This window comes from Procambarus clarkii, chromosome 11, assembly GCF_040958095.1.
Source record: "Procambarus clarkii isolate CNS0578487 chromosome 11, FALCON_Pclarkii_2.0, whole genome shotgun sequence".
NCBI classification, from domain to species: domain Eukaryota; kingdom Metazoa; phylum Arthropoda; class Malacostraca; order Decapoda; family Cambaridae; genus Procambarus; species Procambarus clarkii.
This window is the reverse complement of record NC_091160.1, coordinates 13,359,666-13,371,118: the sequence shown is the minus strand read 5'-3', so window position 1 is coordinate 13,371,118 and position 11,453 is coordinate 13,359,666.

Below are 11,453 nucleotides of genomic sequence, written 5' to 3'. Positions count from 1 at the left end.
TGTGTGCCAATTATCATGTTGCGAAATATCAACCAGCTAAAGCTTGCAACGCTACGCGCCTTGCAGTAAAAAATTAATCAGCAACGTTGTAAAAGCAACAATCTTGTCAGGACCTTTCAAAGGTGAAGATGTTCTCATTCCTCGCATTCCTATGATTCCAACAGATATGCCATTTCAATTTATGATATTGTAATTTCCAATTCGATTGGCGCTTGCAATCACCATCAACAAAGCTTAGGGCCAATCTTTAGAAATGTGCAGTTTATATCTAGACATGGAATGCTTCTCATAGGGACAATTATATGTTGCGTGTTCTAGAGTCGGCAAACCAGACAATCTCTATATCTCCACAGACAATAGAAAAACAAAACATATTGTATACCCACAAGCACTGTGAAATTAAACATATTTGAAACGTGCGCTTTCTCTTTTCTTTCTTTTCCATTTACCCAGACTGAGCCACAGCAATGCGTGGCTGGTACAGCTAGTTTAATATAAAATCTTCAAAATGATTTATAGAAAGAGCTTTTTTCCCCATTATTTTTGCTATATATTTGGTTTTCCTCCCATCACACACTGTGAGTGCCATAGGCCTCTTTTCTGGGTGAAAAAACCAACAACTCTTTACAACATGACCCTCCCTATAGCAGTAGGAACACTGTTTCAACTCTGGATGAGGCTTATTACTGGTGTGATCCTCTTTGGGCTTCACATTACTCCCTTTACCACCTGTCCCCTTTGAAAAAGTGTTTCCTTGATCTGCTAATGGGGTACATGTGGGACCCAAATCTGACGGAGGAGTTTAGTGCTTGACAAGATCCTTGTCTATTTGATTGAATTTTATTTTTAAAATTTACTTTATAAATGAACTCATATTCTTCTGCTAATTTAGCCAACTCATAAATATCTCTAGGTAATTTCTCTGCCAAGTATAAAGCCACATTAGAAGGTATGAATAATAAAAGTTCTACTAAAAGTAGTAGAACTAAAGGAGTCCAGATACCATTTTTTTCAGCATCTAACCATTTATTAAACATATTATATTGCTTTTGTGCAAATTCTACCAACGTTTGACTTGGGTCTCGTCTCAGTTGTCTAAACGTTTGTCTATGCCTCAGGAACAAGTTGATAAGCAGTAAAGATGGCTGCCTTTTCCTTGTCATAATCAAAACTGTCACTCAAAGCCCTAGCTGCAAATATACTCTGTGCCTTTCCCACCAACTGACCTTGCAGAAGAGATACACATTGTGTTTCAGGTCATTCCATACTCTGTTCCAACCTTTCAAAATGAGTGAAGAACTGGTCTGGGTCAGTCTCACAGAATGTAGAAAACTTGACATTTTTGTTAACCTTTAACTGCACAGGTGTTCCTAAGTCAACCACACCGACATTTTATAATCTAATTCTCAATTCTGCTAGCCTAATCTCTGACTCCCATTTTCTGAGCTTACTCCTCTTCTAACCGCTTCATTGCTAGTTCTATTTCCATTTTTTCTGCTCTTGAGCTTGCTCTGTTTCTAACCTCTTCCGAGCTTGCTCTGCCTCTAACTTCAACTTCTAGTTCCAATTCTGCGTGCCACTGCATCTGAGTCTCCCCATTTCCTGTAGCTACAACATTTGCACCATTGGTGGACGGGGACTGCTCTAATATTTCCAGTGGGGGAATTTGCTCATCTTCCTAGCGCATTATCTCTCTTAGCAGTTCTGTCTTCACCATTCCCATGTGGATTAATAGTCCATAGTGTTTGCCAACAGTCACTATGATACACTATTTTGCCGCTTTCAAACCATGAACACTAGGATTGTCGACAATTTGTTGTGCTACCAAATACATTTTTTTGTGTGCTAAGATACAGCAGACTCCAACACAAAATTTAAGCTTCACCCAAGGAAACAATTTTAGGTTGCCACAACGTATCTGGAAAGTGTTTGAAAGCAGTGGCAACGTTTGCTTTCACGTATTAACAATCTAATTGTGTGTGGTAGTAAAAAAGTTTCCAAAACTTACTGCACTAAACGATGGCTAAAAAAAATTGAAACCTTGTAGCAACCTTAAATATTTAATAAAAGTAGTTTTTGTGATTGCTATTATATATAAAAATGTAGAAAAATACAAATATATTTCTACATTTTGTAAAATAAAACAAGATCATAATAAAAGTTGTTTCAACATTTATATTATTTTTTTTTCACTTAATGGAGAATCCATGGTGGTAGAGGTTGTTTTTGGTGGGCTGTGATTGGTGGAAGTGGTGGTTTGTTATTGTGGTTGGTGGAAGTGGTGAGTGATGGTTAAAATTGGTGGTAATGATTGATGGTGTTCGTGGTTGCAGTGTGCATGTTAGTGTGGTGTAGTAGTGATGGTTGGTATTGTGGTGATCTGGAGGTGGTGTGATGTAATAGTGTGGTGATGTAATATGGTGAGGTGGTGTGGTGGTGTGATGAGGCTGTGCAGTAATTGCAGTGAGGTAGTTGTGGGGGCGGTGGTAGAAGTGTGTTGGGGTAGTATCGTGCAGTGATATGGTAGTGGTGGTGGTGTGTTGGGGTGGTGTGGTGTAGTAATAAGGTGGGTTTGTGTGGTAGTGTATTTAGGCTGTATGGTATTGTGGTGGGGCAGTGTGGTTGGGTTATGAGGTAGAGTGGTGATGTGATAATGGTTGTGTGGTAGTGTGGCTTGGTAATTGTGTGGTAGTGGTGGTGTGGTGGTAGTGGTGGAAGTGTTGTGTGGTCGTGTAGTGGTGAAGTAGTGTGGTGTGGTAGTGTATTGTGATAATAGTGATGTGTGATGTGGTGGAGTGTGTGGTGGTGGTGTGGTGTACTGTGGTAGAGGTGGGGTGGTGGTGTCGGGTAGAGGTAGTGTGTGGTGTAGGGTCGTAGAGGTAGTGTGTGGTGTAGTGTGGTAGAGGTGGTGTGTGTATGTAGTGTGGTAGTGGTAGTGGTGAGTTGTGGTGTGTGGTAGTAGTGGCGTTGGTGGTGGTGTGGTAGTGGTAGTGAGTGGTGTGGAGTGCTGGTGGTTGTAGTGTGTAGTGGTGGTGGTTGTAATGTGTGGTGGTGGTAGTGTGTTGTGGTGGTAGTATGTGGAGATGGTAGTGTGTGGTGATGGTAGTGTGTGGTGCTGGTGGTGGTAGTAGTGTGTAGAGGTGGTGATAGTGTGTGTGGAGATGGTGGTAGTAGTAGTGTGGGGTTGTGGTGGTGGTGGTGGTAGCGTGTGGTGCTGGTGGTGGTAGTGTGTTGTGGTGGTGGTTGTGATCACCACCATCACTTTGTAACACAGTGTGTGGTGGTGGTGGTAGTGTGTGGTGATGGTTATAGTGTGAGTGTGGTGTGAAGGTTGTGGTGAAGTGTGGCTGGAAGATCTGAAGTGTGTGGTTATCTTGAGATGATTTCGGGGCTTTTTTTTTTAGCGTCCCCGCGGCCCGGTCATCGACTAAGCCTCCACCCCCAGGAAGCAGCCCGTGACAGCTGACTAACACCCAGGTACCTATTTTACTGCTAGGTAACCGGGGCATAAGGTGAAAGAAACTCTGCCCATTGTTTCTCGCCGGCGCCTGGGATCGAACCCAGGATCACAAGTCCAGCATGCTGTCCGCTCGGCCGACAGGCTCCCGGTGGTGGTGGTTGTATTGTGTTGTGGTGATTGTAGTGTGTGGTGGTGGTTGTAGTGTGTGTTGGTGGTAGTGTGTGCAGATAGTGGTAGTGTGTGGAGGTGGTTGTAATGTGTGTGTGGTGGTGGTGGTAGTTTGTGGTAGTTGTAGTGGTGTGTGGTGGTGATAGTGGTAGAGTGTTTTGGTGGTGTTATTGTTTAGTGGTGGTGGTAGTGTGTGATGATAGTGGTAGTGTGTTATGGTGGTGGTAGTGTGTTGTAGTGGTAATTGTTTGTGGTGGTGGTGGTGGTAGTGGTAGTGTATAGTGGTGGTTGCAGTGGTAGAGTGTGTTGGTGGATTTAGTGTGAATGTGGTAGTAGTGTACTCACATATATGTACTCACCTATTTGTGCTTGCGGGGGTTGAGCTTTGGCTCTTTGGTCCCGCTTCTCAACTGTCAATCACCTGGTGTACAGATTCCTGAGCCTACTGGGCTCTATCATATCTACATTTAAAACTGTGTATGGAGTCAGCCTCCACCACATCACTGCTTAATGCATTCCATCTGATAACTACTCTGACACTGAAAAAGTTCTTTCTAACGTCCCTGTTGCTCATTTGGGTACTCAGTTTCCACCTGTGTCCCCTTGTTCGCATACCACCAGTGTTGAATAGTTTATCCTTGTCTACCCTATTAATTTCCTTGAGGATTTTGTAGATAGTGATCATATCTCCCCATAGTCTTCTGTCTTCCAGTGTCGTAAGGTGCATTTCCCTCAGCTTTTCCTCGTAACTCATGCCTCTTAGTTCTGGGACTAGTCAAGTGGCATACCATGGAACTTTTTCCAGCTTCGTCTTGTGCTAGAAGAGGTACAGGTTCCATGCTGGGATCGCATACGCTGAGATTGGTCTTACATATGTGGTATACAAGATTCTGAATGATTCCTTATAAAGGTTTCTGATGTTAGCCAGCCTCGCAAATGCCGCAGACGTAATTCTTTTATGTGGGCTTCAAGAGACAGGTTTGGTGGGATATCAACTCCTAGATCTTTTTCTCTGTCCGTTTCATTAAGTACTTCATCTTCAATTCTGGATCCTCTGTCTGGCCTCCTGTTTCCACCGCCTAGTTTCATTACTTTGCATTTACTCGGGTTGAACTTTAGCAGCCATTTGTTGGACCATTCATTCAGTCTGTCTAGGTCATCTTGTATCCTCCTACTATCATCCTCTGTTTCTATCCTCCATATAATTTTTGCATCATCAGCAAACATTGAGAGAAACGAGTCTATACCCTCTGTGAGATCATTTACATATATCAGAAACAGTATAGGTCCAACGACTGACCCCTTCGGGACTCCACTTGTGACGTCTCGCCAATCTGAGACCTCACCCCTCACAGTGACTCGTTGCCTTCTGCTGCTTAGGTACTCCCCTATCCAATGGAGTACCTTGCCTTTCTTTCCAACCTGCATCTCCAGCTTTTTCACTAGCCTCTTGTGTGTTGCTTTATCAAATTGTTTCTGGCAATACAAAAATATGCAATCTGCCCACTCTCTCTTTCTTGCTTGTTTTTTGTTGCCTGGTCATAGAATTCAATTACCCATGTGAGGCAAGACTTGCTATCCCTGAACCCATGTTGATGCTGTGTTTCAAAGTTCTTTCGCTCCAGATGCTTCATTAGCTTTCTTCACACAATCTTCTCCATCAGCTTACAAGGTATGCTGATGGAGAAGATTGTGTGAAAAAAGTTAGTGGAACATCTGGAGCGAAAGAACTTTGTAACACAGCATCAACATGGATTCAGGGGTGGCAAGTACTAGCACCACAAGTGTGTGGTGGTAGTAGTGTGAGGTGGTGGTTGAAGTGTGTTGAGGTGGTGATAGTGTGTGGAGATGGTGGTAGTGTGTGGTGGTGGTTGAAGTGTGTGGTGGTAGTGTGTTGTGGTGGTGGAGGTTTGTGGTGGGAGTGTGTGGTGGTGATGGTGGTGGTGTGTGGTTGTAGTGTATTTTGGTGTTGGTATTGTGAAGTGGTGGTGGTAGTGTACAGTGGTAATGTGTGGTGGTGGTCATCGTCGTCGTAGTGTGTTATGGTGGTGATGGTGATTGTGGTGGTGGAGGTAGTGTTTTGTGGTAGTGGTAGTGTATGGTGAGGGTGGTAGTGCGTGATGGTGGATGTAGTGTGAATGTGGTTGTAGCGTGTGGTGATAGTTGTAGTATAGTGTGGCTGGAGGTGTTGAAGTGTGGAAGTGTTTGGTGATGGTTGTAGTCTATGAAGGTAGTTCTAGTATGTGGTGGGGGTGGTAGTGTGTGGTGGTGGTGGTAGTGTGTGGTGGTGGCGGCAGTGTGTAGTGGTGGTGGTAGTGTGCTTGGGGGTGGCAGTGTGTAGTGGTGGTGGTAGTGTGTGGTGGTGGTGGTGGCAGTGTGTGGTGGTGGTGGTAGTGTGTGGTGGGGGTGGCAGTGTGTAGTGGTGGTGGTAGTGTGTGGTGGTGGTGGTGGCAGTGTGTGGTGGTGGTGGTGGCGGTAGTGTGTGGTGGTGGTGGTGATAGTGTGTGGTGGTGGTGGTGGTAGTGTGTGGTGGTGGTGGTAGTGTGTTTTTGTAGTGGTAGTTTGTAGTAGTAGTGGTAGTGTGTACTGGTGGTGCTAGTGTGTTGTGGTTATGGTAGTGTTTGGCGGTGGTGGTGGTAGTGTGTGGGGGTGGTGGTAGTTTGTGGTGGTAGTGGTTGTGTGTGATGGTGGTGGTATTGTGTGGTGGTGGTGTTGTGTGGTGGTGGTGGTGGTGGTAATGTGTCGTGGTAGTGTGTTGTGGGTTTAATGTGTGGTAGTGGTGGTAGTGTGTGGTGGTGGTGGTAGTGTGTGGTAGTGGTAGTGTATGGTGGTGGTGGTAGTTTGTGGAGGTGGTGGTAGTGTGTGGAGGTGGTGGTATTGTGTGGTGGTGGTGGTAGTGTGTGGTGGTGGTGATAGTGTGGAGGTGGTGGTAGTGTGTGATTGTGATGATATTGTGTGGAGATGGTGGTACTGTGTGGAGGTGGTGGTAGTGTGTGGTGGTAGTGGTAGTGTGTGGTGGTGGTTGTATTGTGTGGTGATGGTTGTTTTGTAGTACTTACCTAGTTGTGCTTGCGGGGGGTTGAGCTCTGGCCCTTTGGTCCCGCCTCTCAACTGTCAATCAACTAATGTACAGGTTCATGAGCCTAATGGGATCTATCATATCTACACTTGAAGCTGTGTATGGAGTTACCCTCCACCGTGAAAAAATCATTATTATACCAAATTTGAGGATTTTAACTTCGAATCATAGAGCGACGTTTCGTATTTTTTAGACCCTACAAAAGACGTATAAAGATGTTGCTTCCAATACAAATGATAAAAATCAATGTGTTTTCATTAGAATTAACTAAAATGTTCCTGATTTTCCGTTTATATTACCGATGGAAGATGTACACGTAAAACAGCTCTAATCAGGCTGAAACGTCGATATATGCAATAAAAACAGAACTTCTCCCCTTTTCAATATCTTACTCAGTATTTTAACGAGAAACAAATAGATGATTGAAAATGAAGTATTTAAGGTTATTTTCTGATCAATTATGCGTTTGCATAATTTTTATCGTATATTTAATGAATTAATACCAATAAACTGAAAATTCACAAAAACGTGAAAAAACGGCAAAATACTGCCTAATTCGATGATATTTTGTTTAAATCACATAAAGGAAAAGAATATGATAAAGTCAAAATATTGCTAAATTCGATGATTTTTAGTACGAAACAAAATGCAAGAAAACTTGCTTAAAAATGCAAAATTTGAAAATTCTGAGATTTTAAGGCCAAATCACATATCGTGAGAAAACATGAAGTAGTATCGAAATATTGGTAAAAACGAATATATATACGTAAAATCAAACTACACTAATAACGTGAAAAAAGTCACTATATTACCATATTTGAGGATTTTAACTTCAAATCATAGAGCGAGGTTTCGTATTATTTAGATCCAAGAAAAGACATATGACAATGTTGTTTGAAACACAAATGATAAAAATCAATGTGTTTTCATTAGAATTAACTAAAATGTTCCTGATTTTCCGTTTATATTACCGATGGAAGATGTACACGTAAAACCGCTCTAATCCGGCTGAAACGTCGATATATGCAATAAAAACAGAACTTCTCCCCTTTCCAATATCTTACTCAGTATTTTAACGAGAAACAAATAGTTGATTGAAAATTAAGTGTTTAAGGTTAATTTCTAATCAATTATGTGTTTGCACAATTTTTATCGTATTTTTAATGAATTAAGAGCAATAAACTGAAAGTTCACAAAAACGTGGAAAAACAGCAAAATATTGCCTAATTCGATGATATTTTGTTTATATCACATAAAGGAAAAGGGGATGATAAACGTCAAAATATTGCTGAATTCGATGATTTTTAGTACGAAACAAAATGCAAGAAAGCTTGCTTAAAATGCAATTTTATGCGAAAATCTGAGATATGAAGGCCAAAGCACATATCGTGATACTACATGAAATAGTATCGAAATATTGGTAAAAATGAATATATATACGTAATATCAAACTACATGAAAAACGTGAAAAAATCATTATTATACCAAATTTGAGGATTTTAACTTCGAATCATAGAGAGACGTTTCGTATTTTTTAGAGCCTACAAAAGACGTATAAAGATGTTGCTTCCAATACAAATGATAAAAATCAATGTGTTTTCATTAGAATTAACTAAAATGTTCCTGATTTTCCGTTTATATTACCGATGGAAGATGTACACGTAAAACGGCTCTAATCCGGCTGAAACGTCGATATATGCAATAAAAACAGAACTTCTCCCCTTTTCAATATCTTACTCAGTATTTTAACGAGAAACAAATAGATGATTGAAAATGAAGTATTTAAGGTTATTTTCAGATCAATTATGTGTTTGCATAATTTTTATCGTATATTTAATGAATTAAGTACAATAAACTGAAAATTCACAAAAACGTGGAAAAACGGCAAAATATTGCCTAATTCGATGATATTTTGTTTAAATCACATAAAGGAAAAGGGGATGATAAATGTCAAAATATTGCTAAATTCGATGATTTTTAGTACAAAAAAAAATGCAAGAAAACTTGCTTAAAAATGCAAAATTTGAAAATTCTGAGATTTGAAGGCCAAATCACATATCGTGAGAAAATATGAAGTAGTATCGAAATATTGGTAGAAATGAATATATATACGTAAAATCAAACTACATGAATAGCGTGAAAAAAGTCACTATATTACCATATTTGAGGATTTTAACTTCAAATCATAGAGCGAGGTTTCGTATTATTTAGATCCAAGAAAAGACATATGACAATGTTGTTTGAAATACAAATGATAAAAATCAATGTGTGTTCATTAGAATTAACTAAAATGTTCCTGATTTTCCGTTTATATTACCGATGGAAGATGTACACGTAAAACGGCTCTAATCCGGCTGAAGCGTCGATATATGCAATAAAAACAGAACATCTCCCCTTTTCAATATTTTACTCAGTATTTTAACGAGAAACAAATAGATGATTGAAAATGAAGTATTTAAGGTTATTTTCTGATCAATTATGTGTTTGCATAATTTTTATCGTATATTTAATGAATTAATACCAATAAACTGAAAATTCACAAAAACGTGGAAAAACGGCAAAATATTGCCTAATTCGATGATATTTTGTTTAAATCACATAAAGGAAAAGGGGATGATAAATGTCAAAATATTGCTAAATTCGATGATTTTTAGTTCAAAAGAAAATGCAAGAAAACTTGCTTAAAATGCAAAATTTGAAAATTCTGAGATTTGAAGGCCAAATCACATATCGTGAGAAAACATGAAGTAGTATCGAAATATTGGTAAAAACGAATATATATACGTAAAATCAAGCTACATGAATAACGAGAAAAAAGTCACTATATTACCATATTTGAGGATTTTAACTTTAAATCATAGAGCGAGGTTTCGTATTATTTAGATCCAAGAAAAGACATATGACAATGTTGTTTGAAATACAAATGATAAAAATCAATGTGTGTTCATTAGAATTAACTAAAATGTTCCTGATTTTCCGTTTATATTACCGATGGAAGATGTACAGGTAAAACCGCTCTAATCCGGCTGAAACGTCGATATATGCAATAAAAACAGATCTTCTCCCCTTTCCAATATCTTACTCAGTATTTTAACGAGAAACAAATAGTTGATTGAAAATTAAGTGTTTAAGGTTAATTTCTAATCAATTATGTGTTTGCACAATTTTTATCGTATTTTTAATGAATTAAGAGCAATAAACTGAAAGTTCACAAAAACGTGGAAAAACAGCAAAATATTGCCTAATTCGATGATATTTTGTTCATATCACATAAAGGAAAAGGGGATGATAAACGTCAAAATATTGCTGAATTCGATGATTTTTAGTACGAAACAAAATGCAAGAAAACTTGCCTTAAATGCAATTTTATGCGAAAATCTGAGATATGAAGGCCAAAGCACATATCGTGATACTACATGAAATAGTATCGAAATATTGGTAAAAATGAATATATATACGTAATATCAAACTACATGAAAAACGTGAAAAAATCATTATTATACCAAATTTGAGGATTTTAACTTCGAATCATAGAGCGACGTTTCGTATTTTTTAGACCCTACAAAAGACGTATAAAGATGTTGCTTCCAATACAAATGATAAAAATCAATGTGTTTCCATTAGAATTAACTAAAATGTTCCTGATTTTCCGTTTATATTACCGATGGAAGATGTACACGTAAAACGGCTCTAATCCGGCTGAAACGTCGATATATGCAATAAAAACAGAACTTCTCCCCTTTTCAATATCTTACTCAGTATTTTAACGAGAAACAAATAGATGATTGAAAATGAAGTATTTAAGGTTATTTTCTGATCAATTATGTGTTTGCATAATTTTTATCGTATATTTAATGAATTAATACCCATAAACTGAAAATTCACAAAAACGTGGAAAAACGGCAAAATATTGCCTAATTCGATGATATTTTGTTTAAATCACATAAAGGAAAAGGGGATGATAAATGTCAAAATATTGCTAAATTCGATGATTTTTAGTTCAAAAGAAAATGCAAGAAAACTTGCTTAAAAATGCAAAATTTGAAAATTCTGAGATTTGAAGGCCAAATCACATATCGTGAGAAAACATGAAGTAGTATCGAAATATTGGTAAAAACGAATATATATACGTACATCAAGCTACATGAATAACGAGAAAAAAGTCACTATATTACCATATTTGAGGATTTTAACTTCAAATCATAGAGCGAGGTTTCGTATTATTTAGATCCAAGAAAAGACATATGACAATGTTGTTTGAAATACAAATGATAAAAATCAATGTGTGTTCATTAGAATTAACTAAAATGTTCCTGATTTTCCGTTTATATTACCGATGGAAGATGTACAGGTAAAACCGCTCTAATCCGGCTGAAACGTCGATATATGCAATAAAAACAGATCTTCTCCCCTTTCCAATATCTTACTCAGTATTTTAACGAGAAACAAATAGTTGATTGAAAATTAAGTGTTTAAGGTTAATTTCTAATCAATTATGTGTTTGCACAATTTTTATCGTATTTTTAATGAATTAAGAGCAATAAACTGAAAGTTCACAAAAACGTGGAAAAACAGCAAAATATTGCCTAATTCGATGATATTTTGTTTATATCACATAAAGGAAAAGGGGATGATAAACGTCAAAATATTGCTGAATTCGATGATTTTTAGTACGAAACAAAATGCAAGAAAACTTGCTTAAAATGCAATTTTATGCGAAAATCTGAGATATGAAGGCCAAAGCAC